Source organism: Pistacia vera, unplaced genomic scaffold (assembly GCF_008641045.1).
Source record: "Pistacia vera cultivar Batoury unplaced genomic scaffold, PisVer_v2 Contig268, whole genome shotgun sequence".
NCBI lineage: Eukaryota > Viridiplantae > Streptophyta > Magnoliopsida > Sapindales > Anacardiaceae > Pistacia > Pistacia vera.
This window is the reverse complement of record NW_022196077.1, coordinates 928,038-953,629: the sequence shown is the minus strand read 5'-3', so window position 1 is coordinate 953,629 and position 25,592 is coordinate 928,038.

Sequence of the window (25,592 nt, the reverse complement as noted above, 5' to 3'; positions counted from 1 at the left end):
TGGAAAGTATTAGAACTTGGAGCTATATTCTGAAAGGTATCAAAGCTTGGAGCTACAACTCCTCTATTCTCATAGAGTGCAGTGAGATCAAAACACGGAGGAATTTGACCATATAAGAAAGATCAATCAAGCGTAATTGGCGAAGTCGACACAATTCAAGTGGCACTTCACCTTTAAAACTATTATTAGTTAGATCAGGTAGTTTAATTGAGAAAGTTTGCCAATCCAATATGGGATGGTACTGTTGAATTGGTTATGGCTAAGATCCAATGTCACCAAGGAGGACTCTTGCTAAATGCATCTGTTATTGTTCTTGTAACATATTTCTAGCCAAGTGAAACTTGTTTAATTCTTGAAGGGCTGAAACAAGATGTTAAATCCCCCGAGATACTATTATTTGAAAAGTCCAAAACTTCAGATAATCCTTTTGACAAACTCTTCAGGAATTAGACCTTCAAGATAATTACTGGGCATCATAAGATCCAACAAAGATGTTAGATTCCCCAACCATCCTGGGATCCTACCAGAGAGACGGTTATCACCGAGATACAATCCCTGTAAAACTAAGCAATGAGCATATTTTACGGAGTCAACAGTTTCCAGTTCATGACAGAGAACTCTACTTTCCAGTTTCCAGATCATGCTCAAATTTCCAGATTCATATTCAAGCTTCCTTTTTTAAAATTACTGCTCAACGGTTCTCTGCAACAGTTTCTGTTTGTTTTCAAAAATGTTTACTGCTCAACGGTTCGATTAACAACTTCTGTTAAGTGGCGTTGAATTCATTTAGTTGAACGCTGCCGTTTCAGATTAAAGTTGCTGGGTTTTTCATTTGCGTTTTAAGTTTATAAAAGTCCTGCGGTTTGCCGTTTTAGATCAAAGTTGTTGGGTTTTGAATTTAATTGAAGTGCTGCGTTTTGGTGATCAAAAAGTTAATGAAGTGTTGCGTTTGATGAAGCAGTCAACTAATGAAGTGCTGCGTTTTGCAAATAAAAGCTGAAAAAGAAGAATGCAGAAACGCAATTGCAGCCGTTCAATTTACTGATGCTGATGATGAAGTGTGCTATGTGTATTTTACTTTAATAAAATAGATTGTAATCAGTTTAGAACTTTAATCCAAAATCAATAAAATTCAAGTTTCCAGAAAATTTCTCTATTCTTCAAGTTGTGCATTTTTTTCTCAGTTTTCTGTTTGTTTCTCAGGAAAGTTTTACACTTTCTGCTTATCTCTTTAATCGGTCCTAAGATTCTCACAAATTAAAACCTGGTCAAAAGACTGCATTCAACATTTTAGGGAATATATGACCGTCCAAGTAGTTGTTTGATAACACAAAGGAATGTAGATTGAAGCAACCAACAATCAAATTCTCAGCTAAAGTTAAGAAATAACAAATACAATTTTTCTATCCTTAATGACATAATCCTGACGCATTAGATTTTTTTCGACACAAACATGTTCAAATCAAGAGAAGGACAATACAGTTTATACTTTATATCATAAGTTTTAACGAGTACTCTAGTCAATACAATTTATACGTAAATTCACAGGTTTATTTTTATTTTTGTTTCAAGTTTTTAGAATGCCGTCAATAATTTCCTGAAAAAAGTTCACACTCACAATGCAAAAATCAGTGCCTAATTCAAGCAATTGCTGTGTCAAGATGGGTCAACGAAAAAACAACTCAAAGGAAACTAAAAAATTAACACATTGTTCTATGTAAACAAAGTATAATTATGTTTTCAATTAATATACAAAAAAAACCTTAAATTTTTTATTCTACTATATCATTAAAACTTTATTTTACAAATATGTTAAGGAGATAATTGAGGAGACATGAACCCAACTAAAGTTTAGTTTTCTTCAAAGTCAAAAGAAGGCCAATAATTGTCGATAGAAGAAGAAAATTTAATTTCTATCGTATATGACCCGTCTGGCATAAGTTTTAACCAAATAGCTTGACTTGGAAAATTAGGTTACGTTTATGACACTATAAGAAAAGGTTGATAGCCCCCCTCAGTCAACTAGTCAATATAATTGGAATGCCCAGCTTACATAGATTCTCAAGTTGATTGAATTAATTTGAGATTGCACATTTTTAAGCAATGTAAAGGTTATAATGTGTTTGGTGTTTGCTGATATTAAAAAAACAAAAATTGAAAAAAGTTCTTTGTTTTATTTTTTATCTTATATATTTTTAGATAATCAAGATAAGATAACACTATTTAATGGTAAACTGTGATTGATAAATCATTTATCTACACAAAATTTTGTTTAGTAGTTATTGTACATGAATCAAATAAAGTAGAGATATATGATATGATGTGATCTAAGAACAGAATAATAAGCTAGCTACATTATATAACTCCTAAATTTGGATAAAGCTTTTCAAAATCTCATAACAAAACAAGTGTGCGATTGCAAATTGTAAATCAAGTTGGATATATCAATAGAGGAAGTCAAGCCGTGTTTATAATTTTATGAAATTGATTTGCCAGCAATCCATATATCTTCCTTATTTTTATCAACAAATGTGGAGATTGTAATATAAATTTTAAAAGAAGAGAATTTTGATTACTTTAAGATTGATAGATCACTAAAAGGGGTCAAGTCAAGCCGCGTTATATGATTATATTAAAAGATATGTCATCAAATTAGTTCTTGAAATTGAAACAAAGACAAAACGTGAAACTGTACTAACTTCCTATGTATAAATTAAAAAGTTCAATACATTTCATAAAAGTGATACAGTAATTTAGTCCTAAATTGAAGAAATAAAATATAATTTTAATCAATTCAGTTGAGATCCTATGAAACCCTACATACTCTTAAAATTATGTAGTTTGGAACTTAAATATTATTATTAAGTCTTAAAGAGATTCTTTTTAGAAAAAATAATAATTTGTATCGTAAATAACTTTTCTACTATAAGTTTTAACCAATTATATTGACTTGGAAAATGAGGTAACGTTCACAACACTATAGAAGAAGTTGATAGTCGTCCAGGTCAACAAGTCAATACAACTAACATAAATTTTTCCACATCGATTTGAAGTATAAGATAAGACAAGCCATAAACTAAAATATAGTATTTCAAAAGAATGGTTTTTTTCTTCTTTTTTTTGGAAAATAATTAATAAAAGGTCTATTTCTAGGTTGTTGATATCTAAACTCTTTGACGTTCAAAACAAGTATGGAAATTGTAATATAACTTCCAAAATAATAGAAATTTGGTTATTTTGAGATGGAAAAATCACGATAAATGTCAAGCCGTGTTATGTGGTTATATTAAAAAAATGTGTCTATACATCAGTTTCCTATCTTTTCAAAACATACCCTAATTTTTCAAACCCCTAACACGGCCAATTTATTCAATTTAATCCAAAGTTCAATTCTTTACATTAATTTAGAGATAAAATATAATTTTAATCAATACGATTGAGGTCCTACGAAATTACCACATACTTTTATAGATTTAATAATGTCAAACCTCATTCAAGTTGAGAGCTTGGATTTTTTCTACAACTTTAGTAGTTAATGACCATGAAGATAGTAACTTCATTATATAATTATGCTCTTGGAGTGTTTTTGTAGTTCTAATATAAATCCTCATTGGATAACTTCCTCCTATTATGACAATTTTTTGATCAAAATATGTGTTGCATTATATGTACCTTAATTTTTTCTATTCCTATTTTAATTAAATAATCAGTAAGCAACTTCCAATTAAATTTTGATAAATTTCTCTAGTACATATATATGTTACTTAGACCATCAATATGGTATTTGAAACGATAATTTACAAGAGATGGGATTAAATTAACTTGGATTTATTTCAAATAAAAAATTGTCATTGGAGTTTTTCAAACCATTTTTACTTTCATAAAATGAATTGTGGATGAATTCAAATTAAGAGGAAATATATTTTTGCAGAAGAAGAAAATGAAGAAATGCATAAGTTTGAAGAAGTCTAGACTGCCTTAACTTTCAGTTACAAGAAGACGGAAATGACGTTTCTTTGATATTTTGTAGTCACTTAAGTAGAATGACAATGTTTCATATATAAATTGAAATGAATTTTTTCACAATTTCAGATCAAGAGGAAGGGTTTCGCTTTTTTAAGACATTAGTGTTCATTATTCTGGGTTTAGAATCGCTGCTAGCTGATTGTGTTTTCTTTTAAGTGATTTGTGTTTATCAATGTGAAGTTGACAAGGATTGCCAGAAGTTTTCTCAAATCATTTTATCAAGTACCAAAAGATCCCAATATTACATTTACACCTCAAAGCAGTAGGAACTAACCCAAAGTCTCAATTTATACAACAGACACCAAAAATTACATGCAAAGATTAGTGGACTGTTCGCTAAAGCTTTGTCAAAGTCCTCTAACAAAACAAAGTGTGTGATTGCAAATTGTCGAGCAAGTGGATACATCACTAGAGGAAGTTAAACCATGTTAATTAATTTTATGAAATTGATGCGCTAGCAATCCATCTTTTCTTCGGTATTTTTATCAACAAGTGTAGATATTGTAATATAATTTCAAAAGAAAAGAATTTTGGTTACTTTGAGATGGTTGTATGGCTGTATTAAAGTTCCCTGAACTGAAACAAAGACAAACGGGCATTGAAAATGTAATAAATTAAAAAGTTCAATTATATTTCATAAAATGATATACTAATTTTGTACGTAGTGTTGGAACTTAATATTTATCTAAGCCCTCAAGAGATTTATTTTTTTAGAAATAAAAATAATTTATATCGTAAATAACGCTATAGTGCTATAAGTTTTAACCAATTATATTGATTGGAAAATAAGATTACGTTCACAAACTGTAGAAAAATTGATAGTCGTCCAAGTCAACAAGTCAATACAGCTAACATAAAGAGTTTCCACATTTGATTTGAAGTATAAGATAAGACAAACTAGAAACTAATAATAGTATTTCAATAGAATAGTTTCTTTTTTGTGGAAAATAACTAATAAAAGGTCTATTTCTGTTGTTGCTTATCTAGAATTTTTGATGTTCAAAACAAGTTTGGAAATTGTAAATAACTTCCAAAAGAATAGAAATCTTAGTTACTTTGAGATAGCTGTATGGTTGTATTAAAGTTCCCGAAACTAAACAAAGACAAAACGGCACTAAAAATGTAATAAATTAAAGTTCAATTATATTTCATAAAGTGATATACTAATATTGTACTAGTGTTGGAACTTAAATATTATTGCTAAGCCCTCAAGAGATTTATTTTTTTAGAAATAAATAATTTATATCGTAATAACACTATAGTGCTATAAGTTTTAACCAATTATATTGATTTAGAAAATGATTACGATCACACAACTGTAGAAAAAGTTGATAGTCGTCCAAGTCCACAAGTCAATACAACTAACATAAAAAGTTTCCACATTTGATTTGAAGTAAAAGATAAGACAAGCTAAGAACTAAATAATAGTATTTCAATAGAAATAGTTTTTTTTTTGTGGAAAATAACTAATAAATGTCTATTTCTAGGTTATTGCTTACTAGAATTTTTGACGTTCAAAACAAATTTGGAAATTGTAATATAACTTCCAAAAGGATAGAAACTTGGTTACTTTATGGTTGTATATATGGTTGTATTAAAGTTCCCTGAAACTGAAACAAAGATAAAACGGGCACTAAAAATATAATATTAAAAAGTTCAATTATATTTCATAAAAGTGATATACTAATATTGTACGTAGTGTTGGAACTTAAATATTATTGCTAAGCCCTCAAGAGATTTTTTTTTTAGAAATAAAAATAATTTATATCGTAAATAACACTATAGGCTAGAAGTTTTAACCAATTATATTGATTTGAAAAATGAGATTACGTTCACAACACTGTAGAAAAAGTTGATAGTCGTCCAAGTCAACAAGTCAATACAACTAACATAAAAATTTTCCACATTTGTTTTGAAGTATAAGATAAGACAAGCTAAAAACTAAATAATAGTATTTCAATTAAAATAGTTCTTTTTTCTGGAAAATAATTAATAAAAGGTCTATTTCTAGGTTATTGCTTATCTAAAATATTTGACGTTCAAAACAAGTTTGAAAATTGTAATATAACTTCCAAAAGGATAGAAATTTTGGTTATTTTGAGATGGATAAATCACTAAGACAGGTCAAGTCATGTTATATTGTTGTATTAAAAAGATCAGTTTGGTATTTTTTTTAAAAAGACCCTAATTTCTCAATCCCTTTAACACGGCCAATTTATTCAATTTTAATCCCAAAATTCATTTCTTTTCCACCAATTTATCATCTTTTCCTTCATATGGTAATTGTAAATGTTTTTTTTTTTTTTTCTAAAATATTTATTCAACATATAATTATTTATTTTATTCCACATTAAACTTGATTTAACACTTCTTTGGTAAAATATTGGTAAATGCTTTTCAATATTCTTAAACTATGCTTTGATAGAACATCTTGTTAAATAACATTACTGCAGGAACATGATTGAACAAAAAATCAATGCCAAGATGAATTGCCTATTGGCTCAAGCTTATTCAAAGTCTTCTAAAAAGACGAGTGTGTGATTGCAAGTTGTAGTACAAGTTGGGCAAATCACTAGAGAAAGTCAAGTCGTTTTAATTGATTTTATGAAATTGATGTGCCACCAACTCTCCATTTTTGTTTTTTGTTATTTTATCAACAAGTGTAGAAATCGTAAAAGAAAGTCATTTGTGCCTCCATGGCATTGTAGACAAATACTTATAATTAGACACGTACATTTATTTATTATCAATGAAATCAACTTTTTAAATTTACAATGTTACCTTGAAAGCTATTTGTGAGATTTAATACTTTTGTTTTAAAGATAATGAAAGAGAGAAAAGGAATTGAAAGAAAAAGAGACAGTTGTATTATCATTTATTCAAAGTCTCCTTCAACAAGGACAAAATGTGCATGGAAAATAAACTATTAATTGTTTTATAAAAATCTGAAAATATTCTCAATTAAATTTTATCACCCATTAGAGATAAGCTTTAACTCAACAAAATTTTTAAAAATTAAATAAACTTAAAAGAATTGAGATAAAACTTTATAAAAAAAATTAAATTAAAACTAGTAGACTCTAATACATTAAAAAATATTAAAAATAGAATATTAAGATAAAACTTATAAAAGAATAAGACTAAAAAAAAAAAAAAAAAAAAATGTAGGCATCCTTCTTGGACACGATGGCTAACACTTGATTTGGCCGGGATCCAGCCTGGCACAACTACAGTGGGCCATGCCAACCCAAGTGGGACTGGCCTAGGCCAACGTCGGCCACTTTAGGTGTCGACAAGGCCAGCACTGGCAGGAACACCTGTTGAAGAAGCACATCACATGCAACCTAGTGGGGACCATTCAAAACTTCTTTTTAAGTTATTAATTTTTTATTTTTTTAATTAAATGTACCGGTGGCAAAATTTAACTGGGTCTTACTTTTAAAATAGGTTTTTTTATATTATTATTTTTTAATAAACCTATTTTCATATGTATGTAACCTTTGTACCTTTTTTTTCCAATTAAATTTAATGAATTTATCTGTCCATGAATTTATTTGTGTCCTCTAAATATTGTTTCCTCGTTGAATGTTATCTCTCAAGATTATTTTCTAATTAAATTTTGTTTAAACTCTTTCCATTGTAAAATTATGACATTTCAGTCTCTTCAATGAAGAATAATAGTAGAAAACAATTACATTTTCTTCTTTTTAGTTTTTTCTTCATAATATCCTTCAATACTAAGCACAAGGATTAATATAATCCTTTTCAAGTGTGAATGTTAAAAATTTCAGAGCATCTATACTTAAAAAATTTCACATATATATACATATTAACATCAAAATAAAAATATTTAAAATATAAAAAACTTACATATATTTTTTTACCTACAGTTTTAATCAAAATTTAATGGATATTATTCTCTTAATATTAAAATGCTAATATATTATATAAATTTCCAAATAAAATTTGAAGGAATTATTTTATTAAGCATGAGAAGGCCTACATTAGAAATTTTCGCCTTAGGCCTCTACTTTCCTTGAGATGGCTATGTTCTATATTCAAACGTCAATAATGTTTTGCTTTCAATTAAGTCATATAAACAGACAAAAATTATACAAAATTCATGTAAAATAACTACTTTATCTTTTGTTTTTTGTTTGTTTGTATGACTCATATGTAAATATAACATTGCTCTTCAAACATTAATCAAGTTCTACATATACACGAATGAATGCAACAAATTATAATATATTTTAGTGAAGAAAGAAATAATTGCCTGCTTCGGATAACATTTTTATATTTCTATTAAGATTAGAACTCCAAATCAGAAGAATCACAATCCTATAACTTATAGGCTAACTTGGATATGAGTTAAAAGGCACAACTTTAGAACTTTAAATAATAAGTCAAAAATAATTTCTTTTTTCATAACTAAATATGCATACTTTTATGAATCCTTTTTAAATGGCAAAATTAAAGGTTACGACTTAGGTTTTTATGTAGGCCAGATCATTTAAGACTAGTTACGATAAAATCCACATTCTTGGGGAGTTATTATGAAAATTTTGTCTCACAAAAGACTTGACTTGGTTTTTGTTGTCGATGCACCTAACTTATGAACCTAATAAAGTCTAGTGTTTCTATGATATAATTGGCCACATTCATTATTAAGACTTTAACTTTGTCCTTGTTATTAGAATTTTTATTTTATACGTAGAAAATTTTAGGTAATGACACTTTTGTCTCACATAGAGACTTCATCCTTTTAATGTTTGGGCTACACATTTTTATTGAAATATCCTTTATCTAGCTCACTAAATAGGGTTCAAAGAACTACGATCATAATGTATTGTCTCTTTGTAAAGGAGAGGTTCAAATATATCTTTTACCCAACTCCTATAATGGGATGATTTAAAATGCATCCCCCGACTCAAATCTAAACATCTTATTTCCAAACGAGTCACGATTATCAATTTATCCGACAGTATTGATTTCATTAAAGCTATTATGTCTAATTAAATTTGATGTGCATCAACCACGGTATCAAGTCTTTGTTAAAGAAAAAGATTGACCAAGACCTTTATTTGCCAACAATAACGAGAAGTCTAAATAAATTAGGTCTTAACGTAAGATGTCTATTTCATTGAATCTTCCCATGTACAATTTGATAATAATTATGGTCAATATTAACAATCTCTTAATTAAAGTGAATCTGGCCTACATAAAGACCTTGACCTATTTATGTCCATACGTTTTTATGACAAGGTCTTTATGGATTTGATATTTGTTTACTTCCATTGGTGCGTGGTTGGAAAAATTAGTATACTTATATGCAGGGAGAATCAAAATAAAGATATAGGTTTGTGAATACAATTAAAATGGGACATAAATTTCTATAATAATTATACACTTAAACAATATAAAAAGCTGAGATTATGTAGGGATCTACATATCTTATGCATTAGAAACAAAGTGCTATGGTGTACTTCACATAAATTTTAGTACTAGTGCTAATGGTATTATTATCCACTTTGAAATGTTTATTGTGTTGTGTTTTTTGAAAGAATTAAGTTAGGACAAAAAGCTGAGATTATTTTAGATTTTTTATTCATCATGTGATTATTTTAGCCTTTTTTACATGTTTGAGCCAAAAATAAACAATATGCAGCAAAAAGGGATGAATAATTTGTTAATCTTATGCGTGATTATATTATTAAAATCATCAATAAATTTCTTAATCTTGAATGAACAAGTTTCTATGAGATTGCTGAAGAGGACTTTTATCCTAACCATCCTGTATTAGTTAATGCTATTATTAGTTATTAGTACTTGCAATTGGAGAATGACCTAACAATAAAAATTGCGATAGTTATTTTAACCCCCGGAGGTTTCCAAAATCTACAAACCCCTAAAGGATTCTGTTAGCAAATGGTGGAGAGGAGAGGTTTAAGAGAATTTTGTGAAATCTAAGAGGGGGTTAGGGATGCTATTTTAAACTTTTAGGGTGCTATTTTCAAAAAATTTTAAAAAATAAAAAATTACTCTAGTGCAAGAGTCAACTAAACTCTAGCGTTAGAGTTGACTGGAAGCAAGTCAAGCGTTAGAGTAATTTTCACTATCTGTTAGAGTGAATTTACTAAGCCAATAAAAAAGAGTTTAGATTTCAATTTAACCCCTAAAAAAGGGTTTTTTTTAGTAATTATTATATAGTTTTGAGACTTTGTTAAGTATAATATTCTTTTGCTTAGTCTCTAGAAATTTGGTACCAAGTTTTGTAATTCCGTTGGGGTATCAAGTTGTGTGTTTCTCTTCCTTTCATTCATAGATGTGGCTTTATGTGAACCATATTAAATTATCTTATCATTTGTGTAATTAATGATTTATTACCCATATTTTGAAACTTATATTTTTTTTTTTTTTTAATAGTTTTGTAAAACATTGTTCCTCAGTAGATAATATCCTATAAAATTATTGAACTATTATCTATAAACTTAATATTTTTTAATTTATGGTGTCTCACGCTGTATGTGAAAGGGAAGAATGAAAGGGAGAATAGGAAATGAAAGAAAAAGAGGAAGTTGTCTAATCAACGTCGACTCAAAGTTTAAATAGCTGACTTGGAAAATGATATAAATTGACAAATCGGTAATTGGAGCAAATTTTGATCTTGATATACAATGTATTTAAAATATACTGACAAAAAGTATTATAACGATTTATTGAATTTGATAAGATAAGTTAATTCTAAAGTCTAAGTGATAATTTTTTAATGGTTTCTTCCTTGATAAGGAAACTGAGTTATTTATATTTCCCTTATTTCAAATCTTTTTCTATTTTGTAGAAGAAAGAAACGAAGAAACGCAAAAGTTTGAAGAAGTCTTATAACTGGAAAAAGAGTGACGTTAGCTTTCAGTTACAAGAAGATGGAAATGCCATTTCTCTTAATATTTCGTTAGTTACTTAAGCAAAGCGACTACCTTTCTGTATATATAATTAAAATGAAATGTCTCACAATTTTAAATCAAGAGGAAGGGTTTTGCTTCTTTAAGACACTAGTTTTCATCATTTTGGGTATAGAATCAACGGCTAAAAACTCATTAATTTTCATTTCTTTTAAGTAATTTGCGTTCATTGATCTAAAGTTGACAAGGATTGCCAAATCCTTGTAATTAGACATTTATAAGCTCATTTCTGTTAAGCTCATTTTTTTTTTTGTTTTTTTAATAAGAGACAATACCTATTTCATTCAATTTAACAATATCCTTTTATTGATTTATTATCTATAAGCCTTTCTAATTGATTTTATGAAATTCTCCATCTTTTCTTTCATATCCTACTTAAATATGTAATTTTTTTTTTTGTAAAATATTTATTTACTTTAAATATATTACAATAAAAATGAATCCAGTTTCATTTTTTAGCAAAAATGTTGTTTGCTAAAATACTTGTAAAAGCTTTCCATATATCCGTAAATTACGATTTAGTATAACCTCTTATTAAATAATATTACTATAGGAATATTATTGAACAAAAAAATCACATGCAAAAGTCAGTGGACTACTTGTTGAAACGTATTCAAAGTCTCCTAATAAAAACAAGTGTGCGATTGGAAATTGTATTGCAACTTGATCAGATCATTAAATGAGGTCAAGTTGTGTTCATTGATCTTATGAAATTGATGAGCCAACAATTCTGCATCTTTTCTTTCATATATATTTTATCAATAAGTATGAAAATTGTAATATAAATTCCAAAAGAATATAAATTTTGGTTACTTTAAGATTGATAGATCATGTAGAGAGGTGAAGTTGTGTTATATGGGTGTATTAAAAGATGTACCATCACATCAATTTCCTATCTTTTCAAATATTTATTAAATCATTCAATATCATCTAAAATTAAGAACCATATAAATTTGGAATAACATTATATATATAATTTGTACAACTCTTTTAATTTAGTATTATTTTGTTTTATATTTAAGTTATTTTAAATTTTAAACAAATATAAAATGAATAGGAGAAAAACATGATTAGAGAGAATAAAAATCCGGTTTATGTGATTTAGAGAAATAGGTTTCAGAAAAAGAAAATTTATATCTTTAGTGTTCTATTTATGAAGTTGCATCTATTTTTTAATTTGTTTGAGTTTTTTTCTCTCTTGTTTTTCTTAACAAATTTATATCAAATGTATTAAATATTTTGATTTGAGTGAACAAAATACTGTTCATATTTAGTAATGAAAATATATATTGAAAAAGACATGCAAGTCTAAGAGAACTGGGGCCCTTATTATATATTATAAATAGAGGACAGTGCAATGGTATGTGAATCACGGAGCTTTAGAGTGTATTAAGAGATGGACTCTAAGTGGTTTTGGGTGTTGTTAGTAATGATGTTGGTTTCTTTAAGAGAGGGGTGTTGGGAGGAAGAGAGAACTGCTCTCTTGCAACTTAAACATTTCTTTCTTGATCCTAATAACTTTCTTCACAACTGGGTGAAGAATTCAGAGTGTTGTAGATGGAACATGTTAAGTGTGAACATCACTGGCAGAGTCATCACACTCGATCTTTTTTGTATAAGGGATTGGAATTTGGGAGAGTGACATCTCAATGCTTCTTTGTTTTCTCCCTTCCAACAACTACAATCCCTTAACTTAAGTCGCAACAATATAGCTGGTTGTATTGAGAACGAAGGTCAATTGTCTTCCTCCCTTCAACTTTATTATTTTTACATTTAGGTTCATATTTAATTTCCTGTAAATTTCTTTGCATCTAGCTAGTACCATATGATTTTAATAAAATGATTTCACATTATTACAAATTCCTCAAAAATCTCTCATTTACAATTAAATTTGAGGATTTTAACATATTTTCAAACTCTTAAAAGTTATATTCTGAATAGATATTCAATTAATTGGATTTATCTGCATAAATTCAATCAATTAGACTTGTATGCATATTTAATCATAAGTTCTCCTTGATTGTATAAATAGCAACCTTGTATACAACAAAGATAAAGAAATAAAGATACATTACCCATGAAAGAATACCTGTGTTGACATTCTAGTAGTGGTTATAGAAGCCTATTTAGCTTTGATTCGATCTCTGTTGGACCGGTCGTCACTGTCACAAAATTAAACTAAATACCGTAGTTTGGTAAGCAGGTCGAATCCACAAGGAGCAGACTAACAACCTAATGTATTTGAGTAGCGGAAATGAAATTGGCAATTGATTAATGAAACTAATAGACTAAATACAAATAATGAAATAGTGAAATAAAACTAATAAGACTTTATAATAAAAATGTTGCCGTTACGGTTTTGGTTCGACACGAGCTGACTCACACAATTCTTCTCCATCCTCTACGATCCCCTAAACCTACAAGGCAAGGTAAATCAATGAAATGGCTTCCCACACTCTAGGTATAATCTATCCTGTCTCACCCATCACTCAAGTTCATTGGTTAAGACTATCATTGAACGTCGATAACCTACAAGCAGCAAACCCCTAGTTGGTACCGATTAACAAATACAATTTGTCAACACGTATACCATCAACACTTCACAATAAACGCAACAATAGTAGAAATTAAATAAATCCGAACACAACTCAATTACAATCGATGCGAAGTAATGAAAAGCATATTCATCATTTAATTATTCCAAACCAACGTTTATCATTCACAAGTTCTATGAAAACATTAAATCATAATAACAGCAATATTCATCACAGTTATGCTCAAATCATGTAAAGTATAGAAATCAAACATGAAATGAAAACAAATATAATCTGAAGCACAATACTACCAAATGTCCTATAATCGGGCTCATCCAACTAGTCGAGAGCTGATGAGGAAGTCGGAGTCAATCCCGATCTCGCCTATGCCGTAACAGACAACCGGAACTTAGCCGCTCATGGTGGTATGACGAGGCCGAAACGTGGAAACGAAGCTGACCAGGGCTAGAGGAGTAACCGACATTGATATGACGAGAAGAAGGGGAAAAGACCCACGGAAAGCCCGGAATGCGAACAGCCGCACTCGCCAGAAAACGTTAATTTTTCGGCGGGTCTTCCGAAAGTGGCAGAAATGGATCCAAATACCGATGGAAAGCCTGGTGATGGGGAGTTCAGATCAAGTCCTGGGGAGGTGAGAATTCGCTGGAAATGAGCAGGATCTGGCCTGGAAGATGAAAGGCCGGCGGCAAAACGTGGATTCCGACGGTTTTCGCGGCTACTGAGCTGGGAAGTGTAGTCCGGCCGTGGGGAAGGGAGATCGACTCTTGGGGAGCTAAAACGTCATCGAAAAATGGCCAAAACTGGCCTGGAAATGAACAGTCATGGTGTGTGAGACGAAACGTCGCGGCTGCGTTCCGTGATTCGCGATGGTGGTCCGGGACGATGGGAAGGCGACGATCTATGCACGAGGAGCTAAAGAGTCGCCGAAAATGGAAGACGAAGGGTCGCTAGAAAATGATGACAGCGCCTCCCTTTTCACGCGAACTTCGTTTTTCTTATAGAACAAATTGCAAATTTCAGTTTGGCCCCTACCCAATTGAAAAGTGACAAAATCAGCCCTTAAAATATGACTATACTTCCCCCTAAACAACTTAATGAGACAAAATCACCCTTAATCCATAAACCACAACCTAATATATCACTCATGCTTTCCAAAATCATTCCAAACACGCTAATTTCATAAGAAAAATATTAGGAAGATTCGTGAATAAATTCATAATTCTTTAATTGTCTCAATATACTTCAATTTAATCACACATGGGGTATTTTTATCACCAAAATAGAGTCACTTTCATGATTTAACAATCTCTCATGGTATGTAGTTGTTTCATTAAAATATTAAACTGATCTGCTCAATCAGTGCAAATTTTGCAAGCATTGCCAGCGGAGAGTCTGTATGAGTTTGGATAAAAATAAGACCAGATGTTTCTGGAGACGGGAAATGCGAGAGATACTAAATTACTTTTTTTTTTTTTTTTTTGTCGAATGAAATATGAATGATGGGGTATATTCTAGAGTAAAAAAATAAGACTTTGGCATAAGTTGTAGACTATCATACAACTTGAAACCCACGTTGAATCTACAGGATATTAATCAAAAGGATTCACTTGTTGAAAGTTTCTGCAATCCTCAAAATTGAAACCACAGATCAAAGAACCCGAAGAACCTGTTTTCTGTGTACTAAGTTAGGATGACCAACAAATCAACACACGGAGTTCGGTTAATTGTGTAACATTTCACAAGTGGTAACTATGATACTGTAAACTTTTTCGGATGTCAATATGTAGTGTTTCTTTGTGAAAGTTCAAGTCTGGATTTCAAAAAAGTCAAGACATCCGTATAGAAAGACTATTATCAATATGTATAATTCCAAAGTTCTGGACTATTTTTTTGGATTAGGATCTTCTTTGACCTGAGCTTTCAAGGATCTCATGACACTTTTGCATTCTTATTTATTTATGGTTCAAATCTATTTTTGATTATATTCCTATTCTGTAACTACAATCACAAACCTTTGGAAGCTTGAATCTGAGCTCATATCATGAGAGGATCTTGGTACATTTTTTTTAATCAATTGGCATTGTTAGAATTTGTTCTGTTTTGGCTTCTCGAGAACGAATTTGGAACCATTTTGTCAGAAACAACCAAGAATGATGGCTTGTTAAACTGATGGTTGCAAGCTCAACTAATGTTTAACCAAACTAGTATATTATGTGCAGTTTAGAAACTGTAAACTAAAAGACCGAGGTTGATTTCTATTGATAATAACGTGGACAGGTTGGAATGTACGGCCCTGTTTACAGGGTACATATTTTCTTAGTCTTCAGATGAAAAAATAGGGAACTAATGTTTGAGTCATATACGGCGAACCTCTATGGTGAATTACTTGACAGGGGAATAAGACGAGGCTACTGGTTATCAGTGTGAAAGTGTCCTATAATGTTATTTGTTTGAATTTAGATTTTATTGTTTTTTTGAATACACAGTAACAGTATTTTTCTAGCCGAGGTGGTTATAAGTAATCTCTGTTCAGGAGAATAATAGAAATGAACAAATATTAATGTTAAGGAATTTTAGAATGATTATTTGAAACTATGCCTTAGTGGCATTAAAACTACGTAAAAGCTACAAATGTCAATGAACTTAATCTACTCCATTCTTAGTTGAAGCTCTTGGCATCGATGATGGCGATCCATTTCCTTCACATTTTTTTGCAGTGGCCATCCACAAAGAAGATAATTTCCTTCATAACTACTTACTTCCCCAAGAGTTAAAATTTGCTGTTTGCCCAAGGGTCTTGCCAGATAAGTTATTGTGTGCCACGTTAAAGGCAGACAAGGAATTTAGCTCAACACTCTGGAGGGATGTCTCCATTTAAGTTGTTATAAAGAAAATCCAAGCTTTGATTTCTTAAGGTTTGAAAATGTCTTTGGATGAACCCTGTCAATCTGTTGTGGGATAAATTGAGTGTAACAATCTTGGTGTAATTACCAATTTGAGGAGGAATTTTACCCATTAGATTGTTGCAAGATAGATCAATTCCATATATCATGTGAGGTTACTCTCTTGTAAGTAGTGTAGGACATATTCTTCCATAAACATCTATTGTTTCCTCTTTTTTCATAGAAAGCCCTTCTTCAACTGGGTAGACCATCAAAAAGCTATGTTCTAAAAAGTATTAGAACTTGGAGCTGTATTCTGAAAAGTATTAAAGCTGGACTATGCATCCTCTCTTTCTCATAGAGTGCAATGACCAAAACATGAAGGAATTTGACCATCATAAGAAAGATCAATCAAGTGTAATTGGCGTAGTCGACACAATTGAACTGGCACTTCACCTTCAAAACTTTATTAGTTAAGATCAAGTAGTTTATGAGAAAGTTTGTCAGTCCAATATGGGATGGTACTGTTGAATTGGTATGGCTAAGATCCAATGTCACCAAGGAAGACTCTTGCTAAATGCATTTGTTAATTGTCCTTGTAACATATCTCTAGACGGTGAATTTGTTTAATTCTTGAAGGGCTGAAACAAGATGTTAAATCCCTCGAGATACTATTATTTGAAAAGTCCAAACTTCAATAATCCAATTGACAAAACTCCTCAGGAATGGACCTTCAAGATAATTATTGGGCTCATAAGATCCAAAAATGTTAGATTCCCCAACCATCCCGGGATCCATACCAAGAGACGGTTATAATCGAGATACAATCCTTGTAAAACTAAGCAGTTGGACAAGCTTTATGGAATCTCTCCAATGAGTTGATTAGCATATGTTATGAAATCAACTTTCCAGTTCATGACAGAGCACTTTATTCTTTCTAGTTTTCAGTTTCTAGATTCATATTCAAGCTTCCAGTTTTCAAAATATTCACTGATCAACAGTTCTCTACAACAGTGTCTGTTTGTTTTTAAAAAATGTTTACTGTACAACGGTTCGATTAACAGCTTCTGTTAAGTGGCGTTTAAATTCTTTTAGTTGAACGTGCCATTTCAGGTCAAAGTTGCTAGTTTTTTTTACTTTCTACTCTGCGTTTTGAGTTTAGTTGAAGTGCTACGTTGTTGGATCACAGTTAATGAAGTCTGCGTTTTGATGATCAGTCAATTAAAGAGTGCTGCGTTTTGTAATATAAAGCTGAAAAAGAAGTGTAGAAACCCAACACAGCCATTCAATTTATTGATGCTAATGAAGTGTGTTATGTTTACCGGGCGATTGACACAGATTGCTAGTGTATAAAATAGACTGTAATCAACTTAGAACTTTAATCCAAAATCATTAAAATGTCAAGTTTCCATAAAATTTCTCTATTCTTCAAGTTCTGCATTTTCTCTCACTTTTTGTTTGTTTCTCCTCTCGAAATTTTTACTGGTTATCTCTTAATGGTCTTAGGAATCTCACAATCTTTCCAATTAGGAGATATTGCCAATCGAGAAGGAATGGATCATCAAGAGAATTTGGATCTCTAGACCGGATCCTTTTCTGGGTTTCAAAGGAGGATCGAGTTTCATCCGACTAGAAAAGCCTTTACTGGACTAATAATGGTGGTGATAGTGGGGATTTTAAATTGGAGAAATATATGAAAAAGTCTCCATCTTTGACCCAACAGATCAAATAACTGCTTATTTTTATATTTTGTGAATCTTATTGAAACAATGCTTTTAGACATAAAGAACGCATCAAGAAATTATAGATATAAGTACAAAGTTTTTATATTTATTATTTTATTCAAAATTTAAAATCCTCTAAGAAATTTCCGAGAAACAGCATGCACGCACACATAGAGACATCAATTTTGTGATGAAATTCAACTTCTGGTTGTTTAGAGATTTAAAGTCGTTAAATTTGTGAATTTGATAATAAAATTTCATAAAATTAACCTCATTCTCTCATGTATAAACAAATTATGTATTGCATTTTACAATATGTGCTGAAAAGAAATTAATTTGTGAATTTTACAACATGCGCTCGCTCTAAGCAAGGAATGACACATAAAATAATTTCTATCGTTATGACATAATCCCGACACATTAGATTTTTTTCAACACAAACGTGTTCAAGTCTAGAGAAGGACAGTAGTTTTTTGATAGAAATCATTTTATATCGAAATGACCAATTTCTAAGTTTTAACCAAGTACTCTAGTCAATACAATTGAAAACCAACTAACGTAAATGAATAAGATAGATTGACAAACACTTCTCACAACTTTCTCTCACAACGCTGACATGGTAACTCGCAATTGGTCAACTCGTATTTGGTCGACGGGACCCATTGCGAGTTAAACACGTCGCGTTTGAGAGAAATTTGTGAAAAGGGTTTGTAATGTGTATATAAACGTAAATTCATAGAGTATTTTTTTTTTTTTTTTTTTTGGTTCAAGTTTTTAGAATGCTGTCAATTAATTTCCTGAAAAAGTTCCACTCACATGCAAATAGTGCCCATCAAGAATTGTTGCGTCAAGATGGGTCACAGAAAAACACTCAAAGGAAACTAAAATTAAACATCTTATGTGTACAAAATATAATTATGTTTTACAATTAATATACAAAAAAAAACCTTAAATTTTTTTTATACTTATATCTTAAACTTTATTTTTACATATATGTTAAGGAGAATTGAGGAGACATGAACCCAACTAGAAGTTAATTAGTGCTTCAAAGTCAAGAGAGGAAATAATTGTAATAGAAGAAAGAAATTATAATTTATCGTAGATGACCCGTTCTACATAGTTTTAACCAATAGCTTGACTTGGAAAATTAGGTTCGTTTATGCACTATAAGAAAAGGTTGATAGCCCCCTATCAATCACTAGTCAATAATTGGAATGCCCAGCTTACATAGATTCTCAAGTGATTGAATAATTTGAGATTGCACATTTTTAGCAATGTAAAGGTTATAATGTTTTGGTGTTGCTTTTGATATTAAAAAAAAAAAATGAAAGTCTTTTGTTTTTATTTTTATCTTATAATTTTTAGATAATCAGATAAATATCAATATTTAATTATAGATAGATATGTTAATGGTAAACTTGATTGATAAATCATTTACCTACACAAAATTTTTTTTTAGTAGTTATTCTACATGAACAAATAAAGTGGAGATTTGATAATGTGATCTAAGAACAGAAAATAAGCTAGCTACATTATATAACTCCTAATTTGATAAGCTTATTCAAATCTCATAACAAACAAGTGTGGATTGCAAATTGTAAATCAAGTTGGATATCATAGAGGAATCAAGCCTGTTATTAATTTTATGAAATTGATTTGCCAACATCTCTATTTCTTCCTTATTTTTATCAAAAGTGGGAAATTGTAATATAAATTTAAAAGAAAAGAAATTTTGGTTACTTTAGAGGAAAGACCACTAAAGGAGATCAAGTCAAGCCGTATTATGGTTATATTAAAAAGAATGTGTCTAAATTAGTTCTTGAAATTGAAAGACAAGACGTGCACTGAAATTACTAACTTCCTATTAATAATTAAAAGTTCAATTACATTTCATAAAAGTGATACATAATTTAGGTCTAAATAAAAGAAATAAATATAATTTAATAATACAGTAAATCCTATGAAATCCACATACTCTTATAAATTATGTAGTGTTGAACTTAAATTTATTATTAATTCTTAAAGAGATTCTTTTTAGAAAAAAATAATTTTATCGAAAATAACATTCTCCATAATGTTAAACCAATATAATGACTTGGAAAATGATAATGCTCACAACACTTAGAAGAAGTTGATGGTCGTCAGAGTCAACAAGTCAATACAACTAACATAAAATTTCCACTTTCGATTTGAAGTATAAGATAAGAAAGCAAAAACTAAAAAATATTTCAAAAGAAAGGTTTTTTTCTTCTTTTTTTTGGAAAAAATAATAAAAGTCTATTTCTAGGTTGTTGTTCTAAACTCTTGGACGTTCAAAACAAGTATGGAAATTGAATAAAACTTCAAAAATAGAAATTTGTTATTTTGAGATGGAAAAATCACTAAAATGTCAAGCCGTGTTAGTGGTTATATTAAAAAATGTGTCATACATCATTTTCCTATCTTTCAAAACAAACCTTAATTTTCAAACCCTTAACACGGCCAATTTATTCAATTTTAATCCCAAATTCAATTCTTTACATAATTTTCAGTGATGGAGACTTTGATAACCAAAGCACTGAGAGCTAAGAAAAGGGAAAAAGAAATAATGCAAAAATAGAAACGAATTAGAAATAAACAATTGTGCAATTGCAAATTGTACTCGAAGAAATGAATGAAAAATAGAAACGAATTGAGAAATAAACAATTGTGCAATTGCAAATTGTACTCTTAGTTGGATAGATTTGTTAGGAGGTCAAGCCTTTTAATTGATTTGATTTAGAATATGATTTCCACCAATTATACTTCTTTCATATCGTACTTGTAAATGTTTTTTTTTTTCCCCTAAAATATCTATTCAACATATTATTTATTTTAATTAAATTAAACTTGATTTAACACTAAGTTCTTTGGTAAAATACTTGTAAATGCTTTCATTGTTCTTAAACTATGGTTTGATGAACATCTTGTTAGTAATATTACTATAAGACTTAGTGAACCAAACATGTAAATATTTAGGTAAGAGAGAAAAATGTAGGATCTGATTTGTATTAAGTTGAATAGATTTAGAATACAATCAAAATCTCTCTTATATACAGAGGAGAGAAAAACACGAAAGAGAAAGAATTGGTAAAGTAAGTAAAGTGTCGTAGCTCGTTTGAGCTTAAGTGATTAACAAAAAAGGTCAACTCAAAACGACAGCGTATTGACAAGTTACTGTGTGACCCTTCATCATTTACAGAACTGCAATCTGAACCCTTTGCATCATATGGTAAACATGGATGTCACCTTCTTGGAGTCTGAGACTTTTTTTTTTTGGCCCGCTATCTACTTCTCCTCTTCAGGGGGAGATATTGAGTAAAAAGCAGAACTGGACAATGTGTAACAATCTAGGAACTTCAGTCGAGGAAGAACAACAACTAGATGCTTCCCTTGGCATAAGAGAAAGTGAAAAAGAAAAGACTGAAACTTCCCTTGGTATAACAGAAATTGAAGAAGTAAAACTGGAATTGAAGAATCCCCCCATCATCCTTTAGTACCAACATACCAATCTCTTGAGAATATTCCTGAGGTAAGTTCTTCTATTACTCCTTCTCCTGTTAATGTGTTGGATACTTTTGCTAGTTATAAGTTACCTTTCAAGCATAATCGTGGAAAACCACCAGACCGGTATTCTCCAAATTATGAGGTAAAGAATTCAAAGTATCCGATTACTAATCATGTGTCATCTCAAGGGTTACCAAAACCACTAAGGGCATTTGTGCATCAATTGTCCTCTGTTCTTGTTCCTAGTAACGTACAAGAAGCTTTAGCAGATCCAAAATGGACTCAGGCAATGAAAGAAGAAATGGAGGCCCTACAGAAAAATAAGACATGGACTCTTGTTCCATTGCCCAAAGGAAAGAAGACAGTAGGATGGAAATGGGTCTTTACTATCAAACATAAGGTAGATGGATCTATTGAAAGGTACAAAGCAAGACTTGTAGTAAAGGGATACACTCAGACTTTCAGTATAGACTATCAAGAGACTTTTTCCCCAGTGGCGAAACCAATTACTATCAGGGTATTACTATCTCTTGCAGCTAACTTAGATTGGCCATTGCACCAATTTGACGTAAAGAATGCCTTTCTCCATGGCAACCTCAAGAAGGAAGTTTTCATGGACATTCCACCGGGGTACTCTATATCCTCAAAAACCGGGGTTGTGTGTAAATTTCAAAAGGCGTTGTATGGCTTAAAGCAATCCCCACGTGCATGGTTTGGGCATTTTAGTTCGGCAATGAGGAATTATGGTTTCAAGCAAAGCAACTCAGACCACACTTTATTCCTAAAACATCGAGAAAGAAAAGTAACAGCTTTGATAATCTACGTTGATGATATGATAATCACAGGAGACAACATGGAAGAGATTTCCAGACTTTAGAAGCATTTGGCAACCGAATTTGAAATGAAGGATTTTGGAGGACTAAAGTATTTTTTGGGTATTGAGGTAGCTCAGTCGAAGCAAGGCATATTTCTATCTCAAAGGAAGTATGTTTTAGACTTGTTGTCAGAAACTGGAATGCTTGATTGTAAACCTGCTGACACTCCAATTGTTCAAAATCATAATCTGGGGGAATATCTTGATTAGGTACCAACTAATAAAGAAAGATATTAAAGGTTAGTTGGAAAGCTAATTTATTTGTCACATACAAGGCCAGATATTGCTTATGCTATGAGTGTAGTAAGTCAATTTATGCATTGCCCCAGTGAAGATCATATGAATGTAGTAACTCGAATTCTTCGCTATTTGAAATCTGCTCCTGGAAAGAGCTTATGTTCTCAAGGAATAATCACCTAGATATTAGTGGCTACACAAATGCAGATTGGGCAGGAAGTATTACTGACAGAAGATCCACATCTGGATATTTTACCTTTGTGGGAGGAAATTTAGTCACTTGGCGGAGCAATAAACAAAAGGTGGTGGCACTATCTAGGGCAAAAGCTGAGTTTGGAGGAATGACCAAAGGGTTGTGTGAACTCCTTTGGTCAAAAGGGTTACTTACAGAGATTGGTTATACACTTATTTTTGTAATGAATTTATTTTGTGACAACAAGGCAGCCATAGACATTGCACATAATCCAATTCAACATGATTCGCACAAAACATGTTGAAGTGGATCAACATTTCATCAAGGAGAACCTAGAAGCCAAGATAATTCAGTTTCCATTCGTTAAGTTTGAAGACCAACTGGCATATATACTGACAAAGGCTATGCCCAATAAAATATTCTACAACTCACTCGACAAGTTGGGCATTGGAGATATCTATGCACCAACTTGAGGGGGAGTGTTGGCGTGAGCTGGAATTGGAGAAGATTGGCAAGTCCATATACTGGAAGGATTATGATCAAAGATATTGATCTTCGTATCAACAATATATTGGCAAGATTATATTTTGTTTTATTTGATTACCATGTATATAGCTTGTATATCTTCTTACCGTCTCAGAATTTCTTCCTTGAGTTGTATAAATAGCAACCTTTGTATACAACAAAGATATAAGAATAAAAGAAATACATTTACCCATGAAAAGAATACCTGTGTTGACATTTCTAGTAGTGGTTATAGAAGCCTATTTAGCTTTGATATCGATCTCTGTTGGACCGGTCGTCACAGTCACAAAATTAAACCTAAATACTGTAGTTAGCGGTAAGCAGGGTCGAATCCACAAGGAGCAAGACTAACAACCTAATGTATTTTGAGTAGCGGAAATGAAATTGGCAATTGATTAATGAAACTAAATAGACTAAATGCAAATAATGAAATAGTGAAAATAAAACTAATAAAGACTTTATAATAAAAATGTTGCCGTTACGGTTTTGGTTCGACATGAGACTGACTCACACAATTCTTCTCCATCCTCTACGATCCCCTAAACCTACAAGGCAAGGTAAATCAATGAAATGGCTTCCCGACACTCTAGGTATAATCTATCTTGTCTCACTCGATCACTCAAGTTTGATTGGTTAAAGACTATCATTGAACGTCGATAAACGCTACAAGGCAAAACCACTAGTTGGTACGCGATTAACAAATACAATTTGTCAACACGTAATATCCAATCAACCAACTTCACAATAAACGCAACAATAGTAGAAATTAAATTAAATCCGAACACAACTCAATTACAATCGATGCGAAGTAATGAAAATCAATATTCATCATTTAATTATTCCAAACCAACGTTTATCATTCAGCAAGTTCTATGAAAATATTAAATCATAATGGACAGCAATATTCATCACAAGTTATGCTCAAATCATATTAAAGTATAGAAATCAAACATGAAACGAAAACAAATATAATCTGAAGCACAATACTACCAAATGTCCTATAATCGGGCTCATCCAACTAGTCGAGAGCTGATGAGGAGAGTCGGGGAGTCAATCCCGATCTCGCCTATGCTGTAACAAACAACCGGGAACTTAGCCGCTCATGGTGGTGATGACGGAAGCCGAAACGGTGGAAACGAAGCTGACCATGGCGGAGAGGAGGTAACCGATAGCGATATGATGAGAAGAAGGGGCGAAAATGACCCACGGACAGCCCGGAATATGAACAGCCGCACTCGCGGGAAAACGTTAATTTTTCGGCGGGTCTTCCGGAAAATGGTGGCGAAAATGGGATCCGAAGGTACCGATGGAAAGCTATAGTGATGGAGAGTTCAGATCAGGTCCTGGGGAGGTGAGAAGTCACCGGAAATGAGCAGGATCTGGCCTGGAAGATGAAGAGGCGCGGCGGCAAAATGGCAGATTCCGACGGTTTTCGCGGCTGCTGAAGCTAGGGAAGTGTAGATCCGGCCGTGGGGAAGGGATATCGACTCTTGGGGAGCTGAAACGTCACCGAAAAATGGCCAAAACTGGCCTGGAAGACGAACAGTCATGGTGGTGGAAGACGAAACGCCGCGGCTGCGTTCCGTGATTCGCGGTGGTGGTCCGGGACGATGGGATGACGACGATCTATGCACGAGGAAGCTGAAGAGTCGTCGGAGGTCGATGAAAATGGAAGACGAAGGGTCGCCTAAAAAGATGATGAACAGCGCCTCCCTTTTCACGAGAACTTCATTTTTCTTTTATAGAACAAATTATAAAATATCAGTTTGACCCCTACACAATTGAAAAGTGACAAAATAGCCCCTTAAAATATGACATTTTATCCCCTAAACAACATAAATGAGACAAAATCACCCTTAATCCATAAACCACAACCTAATATCAACTCATATACTTTCCAAAATCATTCCAAACACGTTAAATTCATAAGAAAAATATTAGGAAGCGATTTTCGTGAATAAATTCATAAACTCTTTAATTGTCTCAATATACTTCAATTTAATCACACATAGGGTATTTTTATCACCAAAATAGAGTCACTTTCATGACTTAACAATCTCTCATGGGTATGTAGTTGTTTCATTGAAAA